The sequence below is a fragment of the Saimiri boliviensis genome, chromosome 15, assembly GCF_048565385.1.
Source record: "Saimiri boliviensis isolate mSaiBol1 chromosome 15, mSaiBol1.pri, whole genome shotgun sequence".
NCBI classification, from domain to species: Eukaryota; Metazoa; Chordata; class Mammalia; order Primates; family Cebidae; genus Saimiri; species Saimiri boliviensis.
The window spans coordinates 9,881,977-9,894,633 of record NC_133463.1 but is presented as its reverse complement, the minus strand read 5'-3'; positions in this window follow the sequence as shown (position 1 = coordinate 9,894,633).

The following is a 12,657-nucleotide window of genomic DNA, read 5'->3' as shown; positions in this document are numbered from 1 at the left end:
TAAGGGTTCTGCTCTCTTGACCTCATCTAACCCTAACTACCTCCCAAAGTCCCATATCATTGAAGTCCCAGGTGCATTTTGGGGGAACACAGGCATGCAGTCCATGACAGATGCGAAGATAGAAAAAGAAAGCAGACCACAAATGACATGTACGCTCCTCCGAGTCCTCACGCTGAGATGATCACAGCTCATCAGATGAAATCGCTTAGAATCTTGGAGGCAGAGTGAATTGAGAATGCCTAAAAGAAACCCATTCCAACCTCCAAGAGTCAGCACTGGAGAATGACAGGACTGAGAGTCTGGGCCGCCAAACAAAAACTTGTGAAGCCAGACGCACCACGCAGAGCCGCTCTGGGAAGAGTATGTCTGGTACTAGGCACCCTCAACATTCCAGGCTCGTGAACCACGCTGGGCTCATCCACGTTTCCTCAGCTCACGTCCCTGCCAGCCTGCTGAGTGATTTCTCTTTGTTGTCAGTGACCAAGCTTCCACTGGGACATGGAGGAGGGCCTCTGGTCTGGATTGTTTTTTTTTTTTTTTTCCTAATAACATTGCTACCATATTGGAAACCAAACCAACAGCAAATGCATCAGCCATGGGAGCTCATCCCCCGCGGAGGCTGCCTGTGGGGTGCTGACGGAGAAGGCACTGCTGTCCATGCCCATACAGTGTTTGTGCACTGAATATCCCTCCTGGGCATCAGCACAACTGAGCGGCAGGATGCAGCTGGCATCACCTCAGTGCCGTCATGACTGCTTCAGTGCCTAGGACTTCGTTGGCACACCTCCTGTTTGTCTCTACCACTGGATTCTCCAGGGGCTAGCACTGGAATCGCAGCAGCACTCCATACAACGCCAGATTTTGTGTGTCTGCCTAGTTCCCTCCCCCCTTGCTCCATCCTACATTTCCTTTCCACTTAGAAACGATTTTTTAAAAAAAAAAATACTTGTTTTATGATAATATTATAACAATCACAGCTAATATGTACCGTGCCATTGTGGTCATTCAGACCCTTCTCAAGCCCTCCAGAACACCGGCAGCTGCCCTTCTAAGGGATCAGTCTCTTCTACCTCACCAATAAAACTGAAGCTTAAAAAAAAAAAAACCCTCAGATCCCCAAACCAGTACCTTCAAAGGTGTTGATTTCTACCTGCTCCTTCTTTTTCCCAGCCTCAGAGGAAGCAGGGAGCCTGTGCAAGGCCGACGGTGTGGCCAGCGCCCTCCCCTCGGTGCCTTCCAGGGCTTCAACGGAGGTTTCCTCTCTCACATTTCAACCTCTACACGAAGAGCTGCTCCCTGTGTCCTATAAACACATAGAGACTAAGTGATACTTAAAAATAAAAATAAATAGCCTTTACAAAAACCTTTATCCCACTACGACAGCAACTCTTTCTCCTCTTTATTACTGATAACATTTAACATGCAGCCCAGGGCCAGGAGCAGGGCTCACGCATGTAATCCCAGCTCTTTGGGAGGCCAAAGCAGGAGGATCTCTTGAGCCCAGGCATTCGAGACCAGCCTGGGCAACATAGCAAGACCCTGTGTCTACAAAAACATTTAAAGATTAGCCAGATGTGATGGTGCACACTTGTAGTCCCGGTTACTCAGGAGGCTAAGGTAGGAGGACTGCAGGAGCCCAAAAGTTCAAGGCTGCAGTGAGCTATGATGACATCACTGCACCCCAAGCTGGGTAACAGAGTGAGACCTTGCCTCTAAAAAAATAAATAAAAAATAAATAAAATGCAGCCCCAGGTAATTTGTCCATCTCTTTGATTCACATTGGCTCCTGAACCATCCAGCTTTCACGTCCACCATGTCGTGGTGATTTTTATGAAAAGATCCCCAGGGATTTCATTCCTCATCAGATTTTATTTCTCATAACGAACATTATTAATCGCTCAACCAGGTGGTCCTGGTGACACCTCTCTTCTGCTGCTCACGTCTTAAATTGTTTGCGTTCTTCAAGATTCTAACCTTGGATTTCTCTCACTTTGTAGATTCTGTCTGAGGAGTCTTAACCATGCCCATTGCTCCTACATACCATCCAAGCCAGAAACTCAGTTGTAATGCTCTACTTTGACTTTATCTGTCACCTCCTCATCCATTTAGTAACTAAATCCAATCTGCGCTACCTCTTGACCTCATTAGCATGGTTTCCTCACCGTCTCCACTGCTTTTGCCTTAGCTCAGGCTCTCACAGTCAGCTCCCTGCTGGGGCGATAGTTTCCTGGCCACTCTTTCTGCATCAGGCTTGCTTACGCTGTCAGCAATGATTTTGTTCAGCAAGGGTAACTGAAAACCCCAGTGCAATAAGGGATTGAAGAACGCAGAAGTGTATTTCTTCTTGATGTTTAAAAGCCTTCGTGTAGCCACTGAAGGCTGGTAGGGTGCTGCGCAGAGTCAGAGACCCAGCTCCTTCTGTGCATTTGCTCAGCTATGCAGGCTCACGTCCTGAACATCACTGACAAGTATGGTCTACAGTGACCACTAAAACCTCAGCCATTACTCTCACATTCTAGCCCACAAGAATCCAGAGGGCAGAAGGCACCCCTGCACCCTTTCAGGACCATCCGTGGGCATTGCATGCCCCAAAACACCACATCCTATTGGTCAGAATTCATCATATGACTAAAGCAGCCTACAAAGGATGCTGAGAAATAAGGTCTTTATTTTGCATCACCCTGAGCCACCCAAACACCAGGGGTCCTATTACTGTGAGAAAAGATAAGATCCAGGTGTTGGATGTTAACTTACAGTTCCTGCCACAGTCTTCCCCATACATTTATGTGTTCTATTCTAATCAGATAGTACCCACAGACCCTTTCCACCTTAAACATATGCTCAGTCACTGCGGGTCACCAGAAGTCCAGAACCCATGGCGCTAAGCCGCACCCCCCCGTCAGATCCTAATAGGGCTCCCCGTGGCTCAATAATCAAGAAGAGACAAGGTGAGTGATTCACCCCCATCTTACTCTAGCCGGTGGTGCATGAAAAGCAGGACAGCCATGATTAGAGTCAGAAATGAGAAGGAAAGGAGAGGGGAGGAGAAGGAAAAAGGGAAAGAGGAGGAGCGGGTGAAAAAAAAGAAAAGAGAATAGGAGGGGAAGGAAAAGGGGAGGGGAGGAGAGGGGAGGGGAGGGGAGGGGAGGGGAGGGGAGGGGAGGGGAGGGGGAGGGGAGGGGGAGGGAAAGGCAAAGGAAGGGAGGGGGGCGGGAGTGGAGCTGGGGGAAGCCAAGAGACTTTCCATTCCAAACCAGAAAGGGGGCAGAAGAAACACAGTGATGGTCCACAGTGACAGGATTTTGCTGGGCAGGAATCACAAGTGCTTCCTTTCTCAGGCAACCCTGCCTGCTTCTACTCTGTGAAATGCCATCTCGTTCACTGCCCTCCATGAACCTACAGGGTTCTTTGTGGTTTAACATAGTCCCCACAGCTGAGGCGAGCTTCTCGGACCATATTCTTTCTCAAGGCTGCACGGATTGCCTAGAGGGAGGAGGAATTGCAGCCTGTGTCGAGGTTGTCTTCATGTTGCAATACAATTGCCTCCAGTAACTCGATAGGCTTCTTGTGTGTTTATTTCATCGCCCTCATTGGCCACTGAAACCACTGCCACGCATCTTGCCTGGATGAAGCTTTAAGCCTGAAAGCTGCTGTGTAAGTGGCACCAGCGCTCTGCCCGTGCCTGCCTCTGTCTCCGTTTGGTGGATACGGTGGGAAGGATTTCGGGGAAAGGCCACACCCATGGTGTGATGTTTGTTGCTGGCTGGATCTCAGGTCTGGCAGTCAATCCTTAATGGAAGGTGCTGCAGAAAGGCTTAGGGCCACAGTATTTCTTCCCCTAAGGCCACTGTCTGGGATCTAAGCTTCTGAGGACTTTCCATGAGGCACAGAGATTGCTGACGTTTCAACCCTCCAAGGCTCCAAATTGTCACCCTCTCAGGCAACTCAGCTTGCAGGTAGAGAGTGCGGGGTCTCCTCCCTCCTCTGCTCGCACACTATGCTCTCCAGCCTGAGCTCCCCTCGGTGAAGTCAAAGCTGCAGAGCACCTAAACCCCAGAAAAATTCTGAATTTGTCTTACCTTTCCCCGGCATGCTGCAGTCATACTCAGCAGGTAATACATTTTCCAAGGTAGCGTAGGATCCATTTGAACCAAATGTTTCCGCTGCCAAAAAAGGATTCCCAGATTTCTACAGCATCTGGAAGAATACAAACACTTACCACCTCGCACCTAACAACACGAGCTTCGTTATAACGCGTATTTCCATCTCCATCATGTGCAGCACCTCCTGAAAGGTACCGAGCTCTATATTCACTACCACAGCTGCAGGCACGCTGCTAGCTCTCCAGAGCAAGATTCTGCTATCCACAGTAGAAAATCAGCTCCTAACATCTCACTGGGCCCCGGAGCATCTGACTATCGGACTTCAGGTAACTGCACAACCAGAACTTCCCGTACGAGTTGAGGACTCTCAGATTCACCAAGTCATAAGATCCGGCAAATCCAGTATTAACAGAGCACATACACTTAGATCTCGTCGCAGGCCCTGCTGCTGGGGAATCTGATCTAACACAGTTGTTGACACTAGGAGTGGGCTTACAAAGCAGGTTCCAAGGAAAGAAACTGGAATGGAATCAACTGCTAACAAGGAGGACCCTGCCAGTGAAAAGGTTTGGCATGTTGTATCAATGCAGCCGCTCAAACATCGCCCTGTGATGAGCTGGGATGGGATGCACTGATTGGTACAACATGTCTGCATTTGACACATACAGGAGACACGATAATTGTAAAAACTGTGGAATCGGGTAGCTGTTTCTGGATTACCCTTGATGCATTAGAGGAAGAAAATGACTGGCTCGGTTTGGTGAATCCCCATGTAAAGCAAACTGTGAAGGTCAGAGGGCAGCCTTGGTGCTATTTAAAAAGATCCTTATCACCTGTAGATGTAGGACTGTCAGAATAAGGAGGTCTGGGGATGGAGCCTATCAATGAACGAATGGGAGTGGCCCTAAAGTGGGAAGATGCTTTCATCACATTTTAATGCCTGCTAGAGAACATCCCTTTAGAAGACGCATTAAGTAACTAAACAGACAGAATGACTTAGCCGATAGAAGTCAGCCAGCCTCTGACCTCAGCTGGCTCATAAACAGTACAACCAGGAGACAGAGAAGGGAGCCGTACATGGGCCCAACACAGTTCCCTCACATCATGGATTCCCTTTCACTGGGACTGATCTAGCTGCTGTTGCAGCTGAATGTCCTACCTGTCAGCTAAGAAGACTGATGCCAAGCCCTCCAATATGGCACTGTCCCTTGAGGAGACCGACCAGGCCCATGGGGGCAACTTGATGACCTTGGCTGTCTTCCACCCTGGCAGGAACAGTGGTACATACTGACAGCCTAGATAGTTAGAAGACAATATCATGTAATGTGAAATATGTAAGCTGAAAAATGATTTTATGGTATTGTGACAGAGGTCACTATTCTCACAATACCTGCATTACACTGTAAAGTGTGTGTCAGTAAAATTTTAGTGAATTAAATTACATCTATAGTTATCCGGGTTTTTTTTTCTTTCAGCAATTCACTTGTTCTATTAAGAAAAATATATATATAAATATATATATTCTTATATAGAAAATATAAAATATGTTTACTTTTTTTATTTTATTTTAAGTTCTGGGATACATGTGCAGAACGTGCAGGTTTGTCACACAGGTATACATGTGATGTGGTGGTTTGCTGCACCTATCAACCTGTCATCTAGGTTTGAAGCTCCACATGCACTGGTTTTTTTTCTAATGCTCTCCCTCCCCTTTCCCACCACCTCCCAACAGGCAGGATGTGTGTGATGTTCCCCTCCCTGTGTTCCATGTGTTCTCATTGTTCAACTCCCATTTATGAGTGAGAACATACAGTGTTTGGTTTTCTGTTCCTGTGTTAGTTTGTGTTAGTTTGCTGAGGATGGTTGTTTCTAGCTTTATCCATGTCCCTCCAAAGGACATGAACTCGTTCTTTTTTGTGGCTGCATAGTATTCTATAGTGTATATACCACATTTTATTTATTCAGTCTATCATTCATGAGCATTTGGGTTGATTCCAAGTCTTTGCTATTGTAAATAGTGCTGCAATAAACATAGGTGTGCATGTGTCTATATAGTAGAATGATTTATAATCCTTTGGGTATATACCCAGTAATGAGATTGCTGGGTCAAATGGCATTTCTGGTTCTAGATCCTTGAGGAATCACCGCACCGTCTTTCACAATGGTTGCACTAATTTATACTCCCACCAACAGTGTACAAGCATTCCTACTTCTCCACATGCTCTCCAGCATATCTGTTGTCTCCTAACTTTTTAATGATTGCCATTCTAACTCAGTGTGGTTTTCATTTGCATTTCTCTAATGACCAGTGATGATAAGCTTTTTTCATGTTTTTTGGCCACATAAATGTCTTCTTTTGAGAAGTGCATGTTTATATCCTTCACCCACTTTTTGCTGGAGTTGTTTTTTTTCTTGTAGATTTGTTTAAGTTCCTTGTTAATCCTGGATATTAGACCTTCGTCAGATGGATACATTGCTCAATTTTTCTCCCATTCCATAGGTTGCTTTTTCACTCTGATGTAGTTTCTTTTATTGTGCGGAAGCTCTGGAGTTTAATTAGGTCTCATTTGTCAATTTGAGCTTTTGTTGCCATTGCTTTTGGTGTTTTAGTCATGAAGTTTTGCCCATGCTATGTCCTGAATGGTTTTGCCTCGGTTTTCTTCTCAGGTTTTTATGGTGTTAGGTCTTACATTTAAGTCTTTAATCCATCTCGAGTTAATTTTTGTATAAGGTGTAAGGAAGGGGTCCAGTTTCTGTTTTCTGCATATGGCTAGCCAGTTTTCCCAACATAATTTATTAAATAGGAGAAATCCTTTCCCTATTGCTTGTTTTTGTCAGGTTTGTCAAAGATCAGATGGTTGGAGATGTGTGGCATTATTTCTGAGGCCTCTGTTCTGTTCCATTGGTCTATATCTCTGTTTTGGTGCCAGTACCATGCTGTTTTGGTCACATAGCCTTGTAGTATAGTTTGAAGTCAGGTAACGTGATGCCTCCAGCTTTGTTCTTTTTGCTTAGAATTGTCTTGGCTACACGGGCTCTTTTTTGGTTCCATATGAAATCTAAAGTAGTTTTTTTTAGTTCTGTGAAGAAAGTCAATGGTATCTTGATGGGAATATCATTGAATCTATCGATTACTTTGGGCATTATGGCCATTTTCACAATATTGATTCTTCCTATCCATGAGCATGAAATTTTTCTCTGTTTGTTTGTGTCCTCTCTTATTTCCTTGAGCAGTGGTTTGTAGTTCTCCTTGAAGAGGTCCTTCACATTCCTTGTAAGTTGTATTCCTAAGTGTTTTATTTTCTTTTAGCAGTTGTGAATGGGAGTTCACTCATGATTTGGCTCTCTGCTTGTCTATTATTGGTGTACAGGAATGCTCGTGATTTTTGTACATTGATTTTGTGTCCTGAGACTTTGCTAAAGTTGTTCATCAGCTTAAGGAATTTTGTAAGACAGGTGCAATGGTATGAGACTGTAATCCCAGCTACTTGGGAGGCTGAGGTGGGAGGATCACTTAAGCCGAGGAATTTGAGTCCAGCCTCACAACATAGCAAGACCCTGTCTCAAAAAAAAATAAATAAAATCATGTCATATATTAAATGTGAAACACAAGGAATACTATATTCACTTTTTTAAAGGTAACAATTTGGGATTTCTCAGGGATCTTCACTACAGTTAGAACAAGTTTCCAATTAAAAGACAACTCTTCTGAATTGTGCTATTGAAAATGTTCTCCACTCTGAGCTTCATCACTGTTAAGGATTAAATTACTACTCAACAAATATTCATTCCCTCCCTCTTCTAGGTTCAGGCAGAGTATAATTCTGTGCTCCATTAACCTTGGGCTTGGTCAGGTAAGGGGTATTGTTTTTGCTTTGGACAGAGGAGTTTCAGTGAAAACGATGTAAGCAGATGCCTTAAGAGACATGGCATTAGGCTGACTCACAGCCTAAAGCAAAGCCTCCTCTTGATAAGCAAGAAAAAAAATGAATATATAAACAAATCCTTATCTTTACAATCCCTAGAGCTTTGGGGTGGTTCTTTATTGTGCAACATTATTGGGTATTTACAGTGTCTAAGTGTGATTCTAGATCTGAAAGTAGCTGACCTATCAAACCAGAAGAGGTGAAACTCCACCTTGAAAAGATTTGGATGAGATTAGTCACCTAGAGAATGACCTGTTTTGTAAGCCTAGAATTATATAGATTACACTGAATCTTATGAAACTGAAGGCTCCATAGATTACCATTGGCTTAGCTTAGTCAAGGTACCATGTATATCACACCCGGGAACCCTAACGAACGCCTTTGCCCTTGCTCTGTATCTAACAGAGAACCTACTTTCTAGCCCAAACCACACAAATCCTATCTTCAAGTGTCCCGCAGCCATATTCTCCCCTTACCCCAAATAACGTGTCCAAGGTTTATCTGCAACTGACACTAGCTGTGAAAGAATTAGGAAAGGAAGTTTGGACCCAAATAAGACAAATTCAAAATAAGTAAAATCAGCCACAGGGAGTTGCAGGGAGCTTCCAATCAATTATTTCCCAAATGGGAAAGATTACCTTGAGCAAATGTTTCTGCTGTCTATAGCAAGCACGTGACACCTGAGAGCAGAGAAGGCTTGGGTAATTGGACAGCATTTTATGTGTGTGTGTATATATACATATACACACACACACACACAAACACACATGCACATGCACACATGCACACACACACACAGACACACACATACACACAGACACACACATCAATGCCCAGAATTACTCATAGCAACTGTGGTATAATAAATAATATTTGATCTTTGTTCCAAGTTCCAGGCCAATAGCTCCTATAACCCTTGGAATCTCTGGAGTAATGAGTGTCTTTTGAATGTTAATGAGATGACTGATGGCTGGATTCCTAGACAGCTTCAGGATGGGGCTGATTGCCCAGGGAACCAACCATGTGATTAGAGGGTTGGGACTTTCAGCCCCACCTCCCAACCTTCTGGGAGAAAGGGGAGAGTGACTGGAGACTAAGTCAGTCATCAATAGTCAATGATTTAATCAATCATGCCGACATACTAAAACCTCCATAAAAATCCCTAAGCAACAGGGTCCCGAGAGCATCTGAGTTGACATACACATTGAGGTGCAGGGAGAGTGGCATAACCCAGTTTCACGGGGACAGAAGCTCCTGTGCTAGAGACCCTTCTGGACCTTGCCCCATGTACCTCGTTATCTGGCTGTTCATTTGTAACCTTTGTAACAAGCCAGTAAACCTAAGGCAAGTGCCTTCCTGAGTTCTATGAGCCATTCCAGCAAATTATCAAACCTGAGGAGTGGGACATGGGAATTTTCAACTTATAGCTGATCAATCACACGTACATATGGCCCAAAACTGGCACCTGAAGTGGGAGCAATCTTCTGGGACCAAGCCCTTTACTTTGTGTGACCTGATGCTAATTCCAGGCAGATAATGTCAGGATTGAATTCAATTGTAGGACACCTCGTTGGTGTCGGAATTTGAAGAAGTGGACTTTGAAAAGACACCACACATTTGATGTCAGAAGGAGAAAAACATTTCATCTGGTGTCAGAAGCGGTGAGAGAAAGAAATCACTTAGCAACCATCCCAAATACATTCAGAGAGGGATGTAGTCAAGGGGTCCAGAAGTCTGAAGTGCACATAGAGTGTCCCTGAAAATGGCAGGCTGATGGGTTATGTACAAACATAGTCAAGGAAGCTTTCGTTTATGAGTCTAAAGCATTTTGTGAGGGTGGTGGTTGTCTTGTGATGGTTATTGTCTCCTTTTTTAACCTAGGCTTTTCCTCTGCTGGGTGTGAAATATTTCCTCTGTAGCCTGTGTAAGCGCCAAATACTTGACTGCTCACCACTCAGCAGTCTCTTGATAGCCCCTTAGTACATCACTCTCCTGACTCAGTTCCCTCCTTTCTGGCAGCTCCTCCTGTCTTCTATGCTGGTTCCTTCTTCCACTGTCGGTTGCCATTTCCTGTGTTCCATCTTCAACCCCCTCACTAAACACTTTATTCCTGGGTGGTCTCAGCCACAATCATGATTTAATTAGTGGCAAGCCCAAAATATTTGTATTTTATTTAACTCCACATCCACATATTTAATCGTCTTCTTAAACATACCCACCTATTTCTGAGATACTTCAATCTCAACAAGTCCAAAACTGAACTCATTATTCTCTGATGTTGACTGCTTCCATCCTCCCAACTCCTAGCACGTTGCTGTAATGCATACACGAAAAGGGATGGAGCCATTAAGTTGCAGGTCATCACTGACTCCCCGTCTCCTGCAACATCCCCATACCCAAAATAAGAAGTTTCTTTTTGGAGATAGGGTTTACTATATTGCCCAGGCTGGATTCAAACTCCTAGGCTTAAGCGATACTCTCACCTCAGACTCCCACGTAGCTGGTATTACAGGCACACACCACCGCACCCATCATTCAATCTAAAAGAAATCTAAAAAGTCTTGACTTGAGTTTTCTTTTTTTGACAGAGTCTTCCTCTTTTGCCCAGGCTGGAGTGCAGTGGTGTGATCTCAGCTCACTGCAACTTCTGCCTCCCAGGTTTAAATGATTCTCCCGCCTCAGCTTTCTGAGTAGCTGGGATTACAAGCATGTATTTTTAGTAGAGACCAGGTTTCATCATGTTGGCCAGGCTGGTCTCAAACTCCTGACCTAAGCTTTTAACTAGGAATGGAAAACAAGGTATTCTGTGACTCAAAGAGAGATGGAGCCATTAATGAAAACAGAAGAATCAGAAAGGGGAACTGCTTATATTAGAAGTAGATTTTTTTAAAAATATAAAGCTGAGGTGTTTGTTATTACTATTACAATATCCATGCAGGGCTACTTTAACAATCAGTGGGAAATTTGAAATTAAATATATAAACTTGAGGATTTTCCGGGTGGATGCAATGGTTGAAATGTTAGAAATTTTAAAACACAGGAGGGAGGATCCAAGATGGCCAAATAGGAACAGCTCCGGAGTATAGTTCCCAGCAAGAACAACACAGAGGGTGAGTGCTCACGGAATTTCCAAACAACTTTTCACTGCCCACAAACCAGGAGATTCCCAGGCCAAAAGGCAACATGAGTTTTCAGCATGGCTGGTGCGGCGGGTTGGTGCACAGAAACTCACACAAATCTAGGCAGCTGCTTCAACTGGCTCCTGGAATGCCTGGGAGACAGAGCCACCCATTCAACTGAAAGGCAGGGGGCTGAGACAGGGAGCCAGGTGATCTGGCTGGATGGGTACCACCCCTATAAAACAAGCAATCTGAAACACTCTGGATTGACAGTTTCACAGCAAGTGCAGCTGGACCCGGGACGGTCCAGTTCCATGGGGGGAAGCGTGTCTGCCACTACCTAGGCAGTTCACACAGCAGCTGGGCAGAGCCTGCAGCTGCTCAGCAATGCCTCTGCTGGCAGATTGTGACTGGACTACTCCGTGTGGGGCAGGACATCTCTGAAAAAAGGCAGCAGCACATCAGGAACTTATAAATAAAACTGATAAAACTGACCTTCCTAGGTCAGAACACCTGGGAAAAGAAGCAGTTATGAGTTCCACTGCAGTAGACTTAAAGGTACCTGCCCAGCAGCTCTGCACAGAACAATGGGAGCTCCATATTTGTTACTTCCACAGATTACACCCTATGTGCTTCTTCTCTTGGCTGACTTTAATCCATATTCTTTCCCTATAATAAGTGATAATTGCAAGTATAATAGCTTTAGTAAGTTCTATGGGCCTTTATACCAAATTATTGAACATGATTGTGGTTTGGGAAACTCTTCCACACTTGCAGTTGGTGTCAGAAATGAGGGAGGTCTTGTGTGAACCATGTGCCCTCTAACAACTGTAGTTGGCCAAGCCCTTGCAGACAACAACATATGGATTTGTCGGGCCTGGCATGGTAGCTCATGCATGTAATCCTAGCACTTTGGGAGGCCAAGGCGGGAGAATCATTCAAGGCTAGGAGTTCAAGACCAGCCTGACCAACATGGTGAGACTCTGTCTCTACTAAAAATACAAAAATTACCCAGGCAGGCATGGTGATGCATGACTGTGGCCCAGCTACTCGGGACACTGAGATATAAGATGGTGCCACTACAGTCCAGCCTGGACAACAGAGCAAGACTTCGTGTCCAAAAAAAAAAAAAATTGGTAGTAAGCATTACAAATATAATTACTAGTAGAAGTAAGATTAAGTGGGAGTTAAAAGGGGAAAAGTCTGGTTTGTAATGTCTGTTTGTTTAATTTAGACATTGTATAATTATAAAAAATAAGGGGAAATGGGAAGGGCATGTACCAAAAATGTTCACTCTTGTCCATAGATATGTTGAGGTTGGTAGTATTAGTATTATTATTCTACAACTTGCACGTGTGATGTGTGCTTTAAAAAGAATGACTAATTATCTTTCCAATTCTATAATCTTCTGTGTCCCTTAGAACCAGGATTCTGAGTGTGAAGAAAGGACATGCAGATAGAACAAAAAAAATTTTCTAGAAATATTTTCTAGTCCTATTTGAATGTGTG